The sequence below is a fragment of the Eucyclogobius newberryi genome, unplaced genomic scaffold (assembly GCF_026437365.1).
Source record: "Eucyclogobius newberryi isolate DKJ021-1_F unplaced genomic scaffold, fEucNew1.0.hap1 SCAF_12, whole genome shotgun sequence".
NCBI lineage: Eukaryota > Metazoa > Chordata > Actinopteri > Gobiiformes > Gobiidae > Eucyclogobius > Eucyclogobius newberryi.
Genome location: NW_027315746.1, coordinates 5,877,517 through 5,893,139, shown reverse-complemented (window position 1 = coordinate 5,893,139; position 15,623 = coordinate 5,877,517). Strand labels below are relative to the sequence as shown.

Genomic DNA, 15,623 nt, shown 5'->3' with positions numbered 1-15,623 from the left:
TCATTGCTGTTCACATGCTTTTCTCCTTCGGACTGTTTCAGACGCTCCTGAGGCTCCATCTCACAACCCTGACCCTGATCTGGAAGCTCCTCATCTGCCTGGAGGAACTCTTTACTCTAGATGAACTCTCTCTACTATAGATTAACTCTCTCTACTCTAAATTAACTCTCTCTACTATAGATGAACTCTCTCTCTCTACTCTAGCTGAACTCTCTCTACTCTAGATGAACATCCCTCTTTACACTAGATTAACTCTCTCTACTCTCGAAGAACTCTCTCGTCACTAGATGAACTCTCTCTACACTAGATTAACTCTCTCTACTCTAGATGAAATCCCTCTACTCTACTATAGATTAACTCTCTCTACTCTAGATGAACTCTCTCGTCACTAGATGAACTCCCTCTCTCCTCCTGGTAGTTCTTCTGCAGATGGAAGCGTGTCAGTCCTGGACTCGTCTGTGGAGCAGGATCTCTCCTTCACTGTGGTTTCTACTTTTTACCACAGGGTTTTTTGTAGCTCTTCCTCCCTGAGAAGGAGGGCGGTATAGTTTATGTTCACAAAATCATTAATAAAAGCCACTATTACTTTGTCTTTGCAAAGACCAAATAGAATAGAATTGAAAATCAAGATCGATCTATATTAGAAACTTAGATTAGATTTATTTTTCCCACATGGCCCAGCCCTATTTTCAAACTCTCTGCTGGATTAATGACGGTATAAATTAAGCAAAATACAACTCCTGTTTTTGTCTGTGAGGTTGGTTACCTGCACAGGCTGGTCCGCGGTTATGCTTTATAAGAACATGTGATCAGAAGCATGAATAAGAATATGAATAACATAAGAGTCATATAAGAGTCACAGTCACATCGTGAATATTCAAACTGTCACTATCTCTCCTCTGCACCATAATATATTCAATCTTCCTCCACAAACGTCTAACATGTCCTGACATAAACCTTTGCTCTCTCCACGGGTTATTTGCACACACACAAAAAGTCTGAACATCTGTTTTCACCACCCACAATGCTTTGCTGCACCCGCCGCATCTTCACAAAGGAGAATGTGGGCGCAACAGGAACTCTTTTCAAACAAACTCCGAGTTTAAATAATTAATATCTCAAAATACATCCATTTTCTCGACAGTTTCGCACACAATTTGCCTGAGATCTCGCTGCCATAGATACGTTTAACACACGTTTACTACACTTAAAATGTAGAATTGCGCACCACATTTTGGAAGTATTTTTCAAAAAGATTCCGCGGCACTCACGCAATTACACGCTTTTTGCTGGAGAAGAGGTAAGGTTGTATTTTTCACCAATCACTCTGGACAATTGTGAATCATTTTGTGATATTTGTGTCGCAGATCGAGCTCATTCTTTCCTTTGAACTCGATTTCGCACAAAAACGCCAGTCACTCGAGCAGGTTTCGCGTAATAATCCACCTTTTGGAACAAAGTCGCGCCATTAAACGTGCCCCATGTTCCTTTAACGCTGCCTCGCTTCAACACGGCGCTTTTGAGAAACTCTTTTCACGGGCGCTTTTGACGGGGAGCGAAATGTTCAGTCAAAGGAGCTACAAATTGCTACCTGACCCTCAAGTATTCACGCCGCGCGCAGAAAAAGCCTATTTGTACAAACGTGGCTGATGTGGCGGCGAAATAGTCGGAGCAAAATTATAAATCTCATGCAAAACCCACAGAAAGCGTGACTTAATATCTTAATTATGGTGCAAAATTAAGAGCCTGGTGTGTGACGTCTGTTGTACTTTTTATTCAGACCACTAAAAACCCACCGGACTAAAGCAGCAGCAGAACAAAACCAGCTCTGACTTAAATCCCCGATAGAACGACTCTTTGGCAGACGCACAGTCCCACAGGTTTATTGTTGCCACCGTGTGTCAAACTCGTACAAATCCACACAATTAGTTCCCGTTTATATCGCTTTCCGTCGGCTTAACCCCTGATACTGCATCTGTCGCCGTCTGAACCGAGCTCTGCGTATTTATCTAAAGGTTTGAGATCAAATACTTCGTCCGCGTCACCAAAAACGAGCCCGTGAAATCAAACGTTTAGCTGGATCCAGTTGCGAGAAAAGCGCGGGCATTTTTCCACATCCACAAACGCAAACTTTTACGCGCCACTGTTTAAAAACGAAGCAGAATAGTCATGTTTAGTCTTGCTGATATGGGCCCAAGTACATCCAAAGCTGCGCTGTGATTGGTCCGAACACGTGGGAGAGTCGGGTCAGACGGATTCTCGTGAGTTCGTCAATTCATCTCTCTTAGTCCCACTTCCTTCTTTCGCCAGAGTTTTTCCATGTAGTTTAATAAAGTCTAGTTGAAAACAGGTTCATTCATTCAATTCATTTCATTTCAACTGAGATATCGAGAGCCAATAATCTCAAACTGTCAACGCTTTTTAATGGAGAAGTCTACAGCTAATCCTCTGTCAGACTAAAAACAAATGACTTATTGTGGTGTTAAAAGGGACTCATTAACTCTGTGTGGATGCCAATGTCCTTATCTTAACGTGACCAAAGAGCAGGAACTCCTTTGCCCCGCGAGTCGCCACGAAAATACCTATTTACTTTGGCTTTGGACGGGCGCAATGCTGATACGGCTTTAATGTCAAAGGAATATAGAGCCGTCTCCTCCGTCCCGGCCGCACGGACACGGCTGTATCTATAATTGCTCGGTGTATTGGACGTCAAGTGGGGAAGAAAGAGCAGATAATACGGCGGCGGCGGCGCTGGCTCGGCAGAGGTGATTCGAACAAGGTTTTACCGCATCGCTACATAACCGTAATTTCATGCTCATCCCGAGCCGTGGCGGCAGGAGAAAAGACAGCGGGGGTCTATATTGTACTCCTCGCCACGTGAAGCTGAGGATTCCTTTTTTTGTGTGTGTTTTTTGAGCCTCGGAGTGCTCTCATTTTGGCGGATTTGTCACCGGGCGAGCGTGTAATGACATTAGACTTTTGTACTGGGAGCTCGTAATTGCCGTGAAATTATCTTATTAAATGAAGCCGCTGGAAATTGGAGGCTGGAATAAGGGAGAAGTCGGGTCAAAGCGGCTCGGGGTGTGGTGCACACGCTGGAGCTGACGGCCCGGACGCCAGAGGAGCGCTAACTGTTCCCCTGATGCTACGCTCAGAGGTGGAGCTGTTCACTGTGGTTACTTCAAAGTGCAGGTACAGGAGAGAGAAATACTCAAGTAAAAGTAGCAGAGTACCAGTCTGAAAGTGTACTTAAGTGTGTTGACATGTTGAGATTATAATAAAGAACTGTGTTAATTTTTGCTTAATGATAGCAACTAAAATACATGTTTCTAGTGAACTTTTATGCAGAATGTGAATGTGTGACAAAAAAGCCCTTAATTCTTAAACGTACTTTCTACTTTCAGTCCAGTTAAAAATGTGAATGTAATGAAAAGTAAAAAAGTATCCAATTTTAAAATGACTACTTTTGTCAGAAAATGTTTTGTATCTTCATAATATATTCATATTTGTGATAAACACAGTTGACATAATAGTTCTGGGTTTTTTGTATCCTGATTAGAATTTTCAGCCAATATTATGTAAATTGAACAGAAATGTGTTTAAATGTATTAATTAAACATGTGCATAATCTTCAGAAGAACATGAAGACGTTCAGTACGATTTGCCCTGAACAGATCAGCTCTGTATTAACTAAACTCTCTCTTTCTCTCGCTGCATAAAAGACACTGTCGATTTGAACATTTGCATCTCTGACTGTGAACATTGTTCCCTTGGCCAAGGAAATGAAACTGTCTATTTTATCATTTTCAGACGATTCCCTGAGCATCATTTTATATCAGTTTTATGGACTGTAAACAACAGTATGAGGCCCAGAGGAGACGCATCAGTTTACAGGAGATGTATCTGTAATTAACTATTCACCACGCAGCGTGAAAACAACTGCATTTATTTAAATATATATTCCATGGTAATGAAAGGCTTGTGCTTTGTGCAGAGTAAAACTATTTGGACATAAACAATATTTTAAGGTACGCTATACTTTATGTGGAATCGACAGTTCAAACAATGAAATAATGTAGTATTTCATTGTGCTGAATATAGTGAGCAAAAGAAAGCAAAAAATATATTAGATATAAATAATGATTAGGTCAGACAGATTCAATTGCCTTGAACTTTCTAAATAATGTCCATAAAATTGGCTTTTACCATTTCTCTTATGTTCAAATAAACAATAGAAACCATTCTGTAACGCTGTAGCTGTCCGTGGTGCTGATCCTTTTCACAGCAGAACAAACAAACAGGAGGACATTTTGTGAGCTTTCCCCTGCACATTGAGGTGAACGGCTCTGAACTGTGAACAGAGGAAACTCCAGTCTTAACGCGAGCGCACGTTCTGTCGGCCCCGGCGCCGATTTTAATGAAGAGTTTGGAAAGACAAACACCACTGTGATCGAACACTCCTCTAATTACACAAACGCCTCCAGCGACCGAGAGAGAGACAGACAGACAGACAGACAGCCCTAAGAGGGAGGGAGGGATCGCAATGCAACAAGACTTCATATTGTCATTTTGAGATTGTACATTTAAGTATGTTTAATTTACGCTTTAATCTGAGGTTGTTTAGCACATTTTTCAAGCCATTTTTTGGGACATTTCTTTGATTAAATCTTGTAGATACTTATTTCTCAGTACTAGATTAAATTGACAGGAGTCTAATATCTGTGATTCACGATGTAGGATACTTATTTAAACATTATATTGTATTTGTTGCCACTGTTTTAGGCGAATCAGCACCACCTGTTTGTCCATCTTCTGTAGAATATATTTCAGACTTCGACATGAGCCCACAAACACCTACAATAACACACAACTTTAATCATCCATCTATATGTTTAGTTATCTCTTTGTTGATTGTCTTGCGTTGTCACATTCATCCCATTAGAACGATATAATCACTGTTTTAAAACTGTAAATCAATATGACAATTGCCAGACCAGATGATTGTATATTGTCGGTTTTTGCTCTGCCGGTTTTTAATTCTGCAAACTCCCCGTCGTCTCGGTAACGTCTCGGGCGGGGTGGGGGTCGCCGGGGCGGGTGCGGCACCGGCTCGGTTTGTGTCGCGCTTCGGGAGCAGATTGTGGCGGACGCCGACCCGGAGCCGGGAGAAAAAACAGACCCTCGGAGCAGGATTCATGTCAGAGCCGGAAAGTCTTATCAGCTGTGGCCCCGAGGTCTGGGCTTCCTCTGTGTCCACAACTCTCTCTCCCCTCTCTCTCTCTCTCTCCCCCCTCTTATCTCTCTCCTCTCTCTCCTTTATTTCACCCTTCTCTGTCTCTATCTCTCCACGATATATCCCTTTTATTCTCTCTTTTCTTCCCTCCTTGTCTTTTCACTGCTTGTCTCTGGACCTTCCTCTCTGTTTCATCTCATTTCTCCCTCTCTTCTCTCCTCTCCTTTCTCTCCGTCTCTCTCTCTCATTCTCTAGACCTTCTTCACTCTCTCCTTTTCCTTTATGGCACCCTTCTCTGTCTCTATCTCTCCACAATATATCCCTTTTATTCTCTCTGTCCTGTTTTTCCACTGCTTGTCTGGACCGTCCTCTCTGTTTCCTCTCATTTCTCCCTCTCTCCTCTCCTTTTTCTCTCTCTTTGCCTTCTATCCCTCCATCATATGAGCTCTCTCCACTCCTTTCCCTTTCTCCTCTTTCTCTTTCTGTCTTTCCTCTCTCTCTCTCTCTCTCTTTGCATCAGTCCTTCCCTCCTCCCTTCATGTCTCCTTCCTCCCGTCTCTCTCCCTTGTCTTCTCACCCCATATCCTCCCTCTCCCCCGCTCTTTCTTTCATTCTCTCATTTTTCATTCTCTATCTCCTCTCGCTTTCTCCTTCTCCTTCTCCTCTCTGTCTCTCTTCGCGGGGCAGTGTCAGCTTGCCCAGTAAATAAGGCTCCTCTCTCCGTCTCCTCCCCCCCTCTTCTCTCTCACTCTCTCTCCCCCGTTCTCCCTCTCTCTCTCTCTCTCTCGCTCTCTCCCCCCTTCTCCCTCTCCCTCTCCCTCTCTCTCTCTTCATGGGACAGTATCGGCTTGGCCCCCTTAGCGCCCTCAGATAAGGCTCTTCTCTGCGGCGCAGCTCCTAAATCACTCTGTCACTTTATTGCTCTGCCACCCGCACTGCACTGACCTGCTGTGTGTCCCCACCAGAGAGGGACGAAGGGAGGGAGGGAGGGAGAGAGAGAGAGAGAGGGAGGGAGAGGAAGGAGAGAGGGGTTGTTGGGTAACCTAGCGTGTCTTGTTTCAATAGTAGTTTTTGTACTAATAAACCTTCATTTTAAAGGATATTCACCTTTTAGGACGTTACTCGGACCTGAACCCAGACCTGATGTATCATCGGCTTTCCAGTAGATTAAAGAAATAACGATCAAATGTTAGATGATATTGTCCGTATAACCCACTCCAACTCGCCAATGCTTCTTCAAAAACACACGAGACCTAAAACGTGTGCGTGGTTCCAGTGACGACATGATCTGATTGAGTCCAGCAAACAAAAACCACACGTGTTGTTGTCGTTGCTTCCTCTAATTTATAAAGACTTGTTTTCCATCACGTTTACGTCTTGGCCGTCGGGTCTCGCTCTCTCCTCGGGAAAGAAAAGCAACCGTGCATTTCGCCTGGAGGATTAACTCCTGTAATGAGATCCCCCTCCTCGTTTCTATTACCGCGCGCGCTCCGTGAACCATCACCGCCCCCAACATGGGCGCCTACGCCGGAGCCGACGCCCACCTCCGCGCTCCGAACGAGAAACGGACGACGGGGCGCTCGGCCTATTACGGCGCGCGTTAATCCTCTTCAGGAGCGACGAGGGGATCGAAGGAATGGAAAACGGAATAATAAGGTCCGTCCTACACAATGCAGCGCTCATTAACCCGCCTTTGTCTCGAGGGACGGGGGCGGGGCTTGTGTCCGACTTTAAGAGAGGACGCGGGCCGGACGTGTACAGTGTTGGCGTAATCAAGCGGAAGTTTAGCGCTGTTGTCCCGTGTGTTCATTCTGCGTTTGGATAAAGACAAAAGTGGAACCCGGTGATTGACCTGGCCTTGTCCCTCTAGAGCAGGCATGTCCAATCCAGGGCCCGGGGGCCAAATGCGGCCCACAGACCAATTTTTGTTGGCCCTCCTCCAACAAAATCTTGTACTTTTTACTGTGAAATTGGGAAAATTCAGGCATATTGATGTTATACCGACCTAATATTAATGTTCTAGGTGTAATTAAAGGTGTGGACGCTCATCGCAATTACGTCAAATGCAACATTTCGAATGATTCACTTTGTCATTCAAGTTGTTTGTGGCCCTCTGCCCCGTTTAAGTTTGCCGCCCTTGGTGAAAAAAGTTCGGACACCCCTGGTCTAGAGCGCTTTGTTTTGGAGCTCTTCGGTTTCATTAGGTTCATGTGCTTTGTGGTTAAAGCTACAATAAAGAAAGAAAACTACTTCCAGTTTATTGTCTATTTTGGATCTCTTAAAAAGTTTTTATGATGTTCCAATTTTGACTTTATTTAGTGCATTTATACCTGTTGTACATATGAATTACAGTTTTTACACCGAGCAGGTATTTGAGGAGAAAATGTTGAAAAATCTGCAGAAAATGACAGGAAGTGACATCACACCAGGGACACTCATTCCACTGAAAGTTAATGCAGAATTTCCAAAAAGAAACAACTTTTTGGACTCTCTAAACATGAATTCAATAAAATAAAGTCGCTCTCATTTATTTTCATTTGCCAAATAAAAACAATGGTGACGTTAGATGAGTTTTTGCCCAGTGTTTGCTGGGTAATTCCCTCGTGTGATGTCATCAACTACAAACAGGAAGTGTATTTTAACTGCTTTTTTAGTTCAATGAGTCGTCCGACCTGTAGGGGGCACTTTAAACGGGCCGGTGCTGTTCACTTAGGACAGTGGAGGAACCATACCGATCCAGGGCATATTTGTCCTGTGGAGCGCCCCCTACATGTCAGAGTCTAGCACTGCAACAAATACTCACACATAAGACCAGTTTGCTCCTTCACACTATTGCTAGTCTCAAGTTATAATAATTTACCCCGCCCAGTCCTCCCATTGGTCAGCCTCAGTGAGTGACACGCGGATTCAACCAATCACGGTGAAGAGTGTCGACCTCTCCTTTAAACACCCAAAGAATCTCGACTATAGCGTCATTTAATCGTGTCAAATCCAAAACGCACTCTAGGCAATGACAACATCTCCAAACTCCGTCCCGTCGAGCAGTAAAATCATTATTCTCAAGTAGCGAGAATAAAAGTTCACGAAAATCACGCACGAAAATCACGCACGATCCCACGCGGCGCTGGCGACGGCGCGGCGCTCATTACGCGCTAAATGTCAGAGCAGTGGTTGCTTATTACGGCTCGTCTGTCGGCGTGTTTTTCCTCCCGCTCGCCGACGATTTAACGCGCGCTAAAATACCACTCTGAAGACGTCTCTTTTAACCTTTGCGTTCTTCAGTCGCGCCCGGAGCCGAGCGGCTGCCGGAGCGAGCGCGTCCGAAGCCGTTTAGAGGCATCAGCACCTCATTAAGGGACAGTTCCACGCAGCAGGACCGAGCGCACGATGCACGATACACACAGAGGCGGCGATCCGGGTCGGTCTCATTGTCGCGTTCACGTTCTCACCAGCAGGAGGCGCTGTCAGTGTCGCTCGGTAGAGGCTGGCGCAGGTTTTTGAGCGTCCTCGTTTCTCATTATTCTGAAACTCTTGGACAGTTGGAGCGTGGCGGTGTCAAATGTTAGTGTTATGATTATTGTGAGGAAAAACGTCCAGATTTAACGATTGTTGGCGATTATTGAGACTGTGACTAAACGACGGTGAAATCTTTCATTTTCTGTCGTTCTCGTGGTTCTGACGTTCCTCAAGTTTGTGACCGGATTTACTAAATGCAACTTCCAAAAGGACTTAATAACGTAAAATGTGGCAAAAACAGCTAGAACAGGACCAAACCATCTACATCAAGACTAAACTGAGACCAGGACTAAACCAGGACTAAACCAGGACTAAACCAGGACTAGAAAAGGACTAAACCGGGTCTAAACCAGGTCTAAACCAGGACTAAACCAGGACTAGAACAGGACTAGAACAGGACTAGAACAGGACTAAACCAGGACTTGAACAGGACTAAACCAGGACTAGAACAGGACTAAACCAGGACTAGAACAGGACTAAACCGGGTCTAAACCAGGTCTAAACCAGGACTAAACCAGGACTAGAACAGGACTAGAACAGGACTAAACCAGGACTAAACCAGGACTAAATCAGGACTAAACCAGGACTAAATCAGGACTAAACCAGGACTAAACCAGGACTAGAACAAGACTAGAACAGGACTAAACCAGGACTAGAACAGGACTAAACCAGGACTAAACCAGGACTAGAACAGGATTAAACCAGGTCTAAACCAGGACTAAACCAGGACTAGAATAGGACTAGAACAGGACTAGAACAGGACTAGAACAGGACTAAACCAGGACTAAACCAGGACTAGAACAGGACTAAACCAGGTCTAAACCAGGACTAAACTAGGACTAGAACAGGACTAGAACAGGACTAGAACAGGACTAAACCAGGACTAGAACAGGACTAGAACAGGACTAAACCAGGACTAAACCAGGACCAGAACAGGACTAAACCAGGACCAGAACAGGACTAAACCAGGACCAGAACAGGACTAAACCAGGTCTAAACCAGGACTAAACTAGGACTAGAACAGGACTAGAACAGGACTAAACCAGGACTAGAACAGGACTAGAACAGGACTAAACCAGGACTAAACCAGGACCAGAACAGGACTAAACCAGGACTAGAACAGGACTAAACCAGGACTAGAACAGGACTAAACCAGGTCTAAACCAGGACTAAACTAGGACTAGAACAGGACTAGAACAGGACTAGAACAGGACTAAACCAGGACTAAACCAGGACTAGAACAGGACTAGAACAGGACTAAACCAGGACTAAACCAGGACCAGAACAGGACTAAACCAGGACCAGAACAGGACTAAACCAGGACCAGAACAGGACTAGAACAGGACAGTTCAGCGGTTCAGTTCTCTCAAACGTTCTCCTGGACCAGAATCTGATGCGGTCGGAGCTGGTGTTCTCTGGGCGGTGCAGACTTTGGGGCGGCTGATGGAGCGGCCGCGGCGCACACTGCGGCATGAGAATGGAAGACGAGTCGATATTACGAGAGTGAGGAGAATCGTGAGCGTCAAAAGGCTGAGCCGCGGATCTATCAGAGGGAAAAATAGAACCGGCGCAGAGGATGAAGTGTGTGCCAAAGACAAATAAATACGGAGCTGTCGGCGCCTGTCGGCTGCTGCTGAGGAGAGAAGAGCTGATGGAAAATGTGAAAATAATGACACGTGGAGTTTGAGCCGGAGAAATCTTAGAAAGTGTTTCAACTCTTGTCACTGAAGATCTCTTTTGTGGATTAGGTTTTAGATTAGATTAGATAAACTGCAAACACATTTTACTCTGTCACTAACTGTCCAGAGACAACAATAGTCTAAGACACTAAAAGAAGAAAAATAAGAACAGTTAAATAACTGTCCAAATATTGGCTTGGTCCATTGCCTTTTATAGCAATAAGCTTAGATGTTGAGAGCCGCATTGAATAAAGTGTTTCTGGTGGTCACATTTGTTTCAAAGTGATAGTCCATAATGTCCCCCTGATGAATGCAACACATGAAAATGTGTCACGTGAATCGTCTGAGCGAGGACAGAAGTGTGAAACATTCAGAGGCTTTATCAACACAGAAGGAGAACACATGTGGGACGAGCGCCACAAACCGACTCAAGACAGAAGATTCTGAGCAGGAGAAGAGAAGGAGGAGAGGAGGAGGAGAAGAGGAGGAGAGGAGGAGGAGAGGAGGAGAAGAGGAGAAGAGGAGGAGAGGAGGAGAAGAGGAGGAGAAGAGGAGAAGAGGAGGAGAAGAGGAGGAGGAGAGGAGGAGAAGAGGAGAAGAGGAGGAGAAGAGGAGGAGAAGAGGAGAAGAAGAGGAGGAGAGGAGGAGAAGAGGAGAAGAGAAGGAGGAGAGGAGGAGGAGAAGAGGAGGAGAGGAGGAGGAGAGGAGGAGAAGAGGAGGAGAGGAGGAGAAGAGGAGGAGAAGAGGAGAAGAGGAGGAGTAGAGGAGGAGAGGAGGAGAAGAGGAGAAGAGGAGGAGAAGAGGAGAAGAAGAGGAGGAGAGGAGGAGAAGAGGAGAAGAGAAGGAGGAGAGGAGGAGGAGAAGAGGAGGAGAGGAGGAGGAGAGGAGAAGAGGAGGAGAAGAGGAGAAGAGGAGGAGAAGAGGAGGAGATTAGGAGGAGAAGAGGAGGAGAAGAGGAGGAGAAGAGGAGGAGAGGAGGAGGAGAGGAGGAGAGGAGGAGAAGAGGAGGAGAAGAGGAGGAGAAGAGGAGGAGAAGAGGAGAAGAGGAGGAGAAGAGGAGAAGAGGAGGAGAAGAGGAGGAGAGGAGGAGAAGAGGAGGAGTAGAGGAGGAGAGGAGGAGAAGAGGAGAAGAGGAGGAGAAGAGGAGAAGAAGAGGAGGAGAGGAGGAGAAGAGGAGAAGAGAAGGAGGAGAGGAGGAGGAGAAGAGGAGAAGAGGAGGAGGAGAGGAGAAGAGGAGGAGAAGAGGAGAAGAGGAGGAGAAGAGGAGGAGAAGAGGAGAAGAGGAGGAGAAGAGGAGGAGAGGAGGGGAAGAGGAGAAGAGGAGGAGAAGAGGAGAAGAGGAGGAGAAGAGGAGGAGGAGAGGAGGAGAAGAGGAGAAGAGGAGAAGAGGAGGAGAAGAGGAGGAGAAGAGGAGGAGAAGAGGAGAAGAGGAGAAGAGGAGGAGAAGAGGAGGAGAAGAGGAGGAGAAGAGGAGAAGAGAAGGAGGAAAGGAGGAGGAGAAGAGGAGAAGAGGAGGAGAGGAGGAGGAGAGGAGAAGAGGAGGAGAGGAGGAGAGGAGGAGAAGAGGAGGAGAAGAGGAGGAGAAGAGGAGAAGAGGAGGAGAAGAGGAGGAGGAGAGGAGGAGGAGAAGAGGAGAAGAGGAGGAGAGGAGGAGGAGAGGAGAAGAGGAGGAGAAGAGGAGGAGAAGAGGAGAAGAGGAGGAGAAGAGGAGAAGGAGAGGAGGAGGAGAAGAGGAGGAGAGGAGGAGGAGAGGAGAAGAGGAGGAGAAGAGGAGAAGAGGAGGAGAAGAGGAGGAGATTAGGAGGAGAAGAGGAGGAGAAGAGGAGGAGAAGAGGAGGAGAGGAGGAGGAGAGGAGGAGAGGAGGAGAAGAGGAGGAGAAGAGGAGGAGAAGAGGAGGAGAAGAGGAGAAGAGGAGGAGAAGAGGAGGAGAAGAGGAGGAGAGGAGGAGAAGAGGAGGAGTAGAGGAGGAGAGGAGGAGAAGAGGAGAAGAGGAGGAGAAGAGAGAGAAGAGGAGGAGAGGAGGAGAAGAGGAGAGAAGAGAAGGAGGAGAGGAGGAGGAGAAGAGGAGAAGAGGAGGAGAGGAGGAGGGAGGAGAAGAGGAGGAGAAGAGGAGAAGAGGAGGAGAAGAGGAGGAGAAGAGGAGAAGAGGAGGAGAAGAGGAGGAGAGGAGGGGAAGAGGAGAAGAGGAGGAGAAGAGGAGAAGAGGAGGAGAAGAGGAGGAGGAGAGGAGGAGGAGAGGAGAAGAGGAGAAGAGGAGGAGAGGAGGAGAAGAGGAGGAGAAGAGGAGGAGAAGAGGAGAAGAGGAGGAGAGGAGGGAAGAGGAGGAGAAGAGGAGGAGAAGAGGAGAAGAGAAGGTGGAAAGGAGGAGGAGAAGAGGAGAAGAGGAGGAGAGGAGGAGGAGAGGAGAAGAGGAGGAGAGGAGGAGAGGAGGAGAGGAGGAGACAGAGGAGGAGAGAGGAGAAGAGGAGGAGAAGAGGAGAAGAGGAGGAGAGAGGAGGAGGAGAGAGGAGGAGAAGAGGAGAAGAGGAGGTGAGGGAGGAGGAGAGGAGAAGAGGAGGAGAAGAGGAGGAGAAGAGGAGAAGAGGAGGGAAGAGGAGAGGAGAGGAGGAGGAGAAGAGGAGGAGAGGAGGAGAAGAGGAGAAGAGGAGAAGAGGAGGAGAGGAGGAGAAGAGGAGAAGAGGAGGAGAAGAGGAGGAGAAGAGGAGAAGAGGAGGAGAAGAGGAGGAGAAGAGGAGGAGAGGAGGAGAAGAGGAGGAGTAGAGGAGGAGAGGAGGAGAGAGGAGAAGAGGAGGAGAAGAGGAGGAGAAGAGGAGGAGAGGAGGAGAAGAGGAGAAGAGAAGGAGGAGAGGAGGAGGAGAAGAGAGGAGAGGAGGAGGAGAGGAGGAGGAGAGGAGGAGAAGAGGAGGAGAGGAGGAGAAGAGGAGGAGAAGAGGAGAGAGGAGGAGAAGAGGAGGAGTAGAGGAGGAGAAGAGGAGAAGAGGAGGAGAAGAGGAGAAGAAGAGGAGGAGAGGAGGAGAAGAGGAGAAGAGAGAGGAGAGGAGAGGAGAAGAGGAGGAAGAGGAGGAGGAGAGGAGGAGAAGAGGAGGAGAGGAGGAGAGGAGGAGAGAGGAGGAGAAGAGGAGAAGAGGAGGAGTAGAGGAGGAGAGGAGGAGAAGAGGAGGAGAAGAGGAGAAGAAGAGGAGGAGAGGAGGAGAAGAGGAGAAGAGAAGGAGGAGAGGAGGAAGAGAAGAGGAGGAGGAGAGGAGAAGAGGAGGAGAAGAGGAGAAGAGGAGGAGAAGAGGAGGAGAAGAGGAGGAGATTAGGAGGAGAAGAGGAGGAGAAGAGGAGGAGAAGAGGAGGAGAGGAGGAGGGGAGGAGGAGAGGAGGAGAAGAGGAGGAGAAGGGGAGGAGAAGAGGAGGAGAAGAGGAGAAGAGGAGGAGAGGAGGAGGAGAGGAGGAGAAGAGGAGGAGAGGAGGAGAAGAGGAGGAGTAGAGGAGAAGAGGAGAAGAGGAGGAGAAGAGGAGAAGAAGAGGAGAAGAGAAGGAGGAGAGGAGGAGGAGAAGAGGAGAAGAGGAGGAGAGGAGGAGGAGAGGAGAGAGGAGGAGAAGAGGAGAAGAGGAGGAGAAGAGGAGGAGAAGAGGAGGAGAAGAGGAGAAGAGGAGGAGAAGAGGAGGAGAGGAGGGGAAGAGGAGAAGAGGAGGAAGAGGAGAAGAGGAGGAGAAGAGGAGGAGGAGAGGAGGAGAAGAGGAGAAGAGGAGAAGAGGAGGAGAGGAGGAGAAGAGGAGGAGAAGAGGAGGAGAAGAGGAGAAGAGGAGGAGAAGAGGAGGAGAAGAGGAGAAGAGAAGGAGGAAAGAGGAGGAGGAGAAGAGGAGAAGAGGAGGAGAAGAGGAGGAGAAGAGGAGGAGAGGAGGAGAAGAGGAGGAGAGGAGGTGAAGAGGAGAAGAGGGAGAGGAGGAGAAGAGGAGGAGAAGAGGAGGAGAAGAGGAGAAGAGGAGGAGAAGAGGAGGAGGAGAGGTGGAGGAGAAGAGGAGAAGAGGAGGAGAGGAGGAGGAGAGGAGAAGAGGAGGAGAAGAGGAGGAGAAGAGGAGAAGAGGAGGAGAAGAGGAGAAGAGGAGAAGAGAAGGAGGAGAGGAGGAGGAGAAGAGGAGGAGAGGAGGAGAAGAGGAGAGAGGAGTTGAGGAGGAGAGGAGGAGAAGAGGAGAAGAGGAGAAGAGGAGGAGAAGAGGAGGAGAAGAGGAGAAGAGGAGGAGAAGAGGAGAGAGGAGAAGAGGAGGAGAAGAGGAGAAGAGAAGGAGGAGAAGAGGAGGAGAGGAGGAGAAGAGGAGGAGGAAAGAGGAGGAGAAGAGGAGAAGAAGAGGAGAAGAGGAGGAGAGGAGGAGAAGAGGAGAAGAGGAGAAGAGGAGGAGAAGAGGAGAAGAGGAGGAGGGAGGAGAAGAGGAGAAGAGAAGGAGGAGAGGAGGAGGAGAAGAGGAGGAGAGGAGGAGGAGAGGAGAAGAGGAGGAGAAGAGGAGAAGAGGAGGAGAAGAGGAGGAGAAGAGGAGGAGAAGAGGAGAAGAGGAGGAGAAGAGGAGGAGAAGAGGAGAAGAGGAGGAGAAGAGGAGGAGAGGAGGAGGAGAGGAGGAGAAGAGGAGGAGAAGAGGATGAGGAGAGGAGGAGAAGAGGAGGAGAAGAGGAGGAGAGGAGGAGAAGAGGAGAAGAGGAGAAGAGGAGGAGAAGAGGAGGAGAAGAGGAGAAGAGAAGGAGGAAAGGAGGAGGAGAAGAGGAGAAGAGGAGGAGAGGAGGAGGAGAGGAGAAGAGGAGGAGAAGAGGAGGAGAGGAGGAGAAGAGGAGGAGAGGAGGAGAAGAGGAGGAGAAGAGGAGAAGAGAAGGAGAAGAGGAGGAGAGGAGGAGAAGAGGAGGGAGGAGGAGAGGAGGAGAAGAGGAGAAGAGGAGGAGAAGAGAAGGAGGAGAGGAGGAGAGGAGGAGGAGAGGAGAAGAGGAGAAGAGGAGGAGAAGAGAAGGAGGAGAGGAGGAGAGGAGGAGGAGAGGAGGAGAAGAGGAGGAGAGGAGGAGAAGAGGAGGAGAAGAGGAGGAGAGGAGGAGAAGAGGAGGAGAAGAGGAGGAGAGGAGGAGAAGAGGAGGGAGGAGGAGAGGAGGAGAAGAGGAGAAGAGGAGGAGAAGAGAAGGAGGAGAGGAGGAGAAGAGGAGGAGGAGGAGAGGAGGAGAAGAGGAGAA

At 47.9% G+C, this 15,623-nt stretch overlaps 1 protein-coding gene across 1 annotated transcript in view; it reads right to left on the bottom strand.

The window, feature by feature from the left end:
- The window catches only part of st6galnac3 (ST6 (alpha-N-acetyl-neuraminyl-2,3-beta-galactosyl-1,3)-N-acetylgalactosaminide alpha-2,6-sialyltransferase 3), a 95,297-nt gene that overhangs the window by 60,699 nt on the left and 18,975 nt on the right, over positions 1-15,623 (bottom strand). The window lies entirely within an intron of this gene.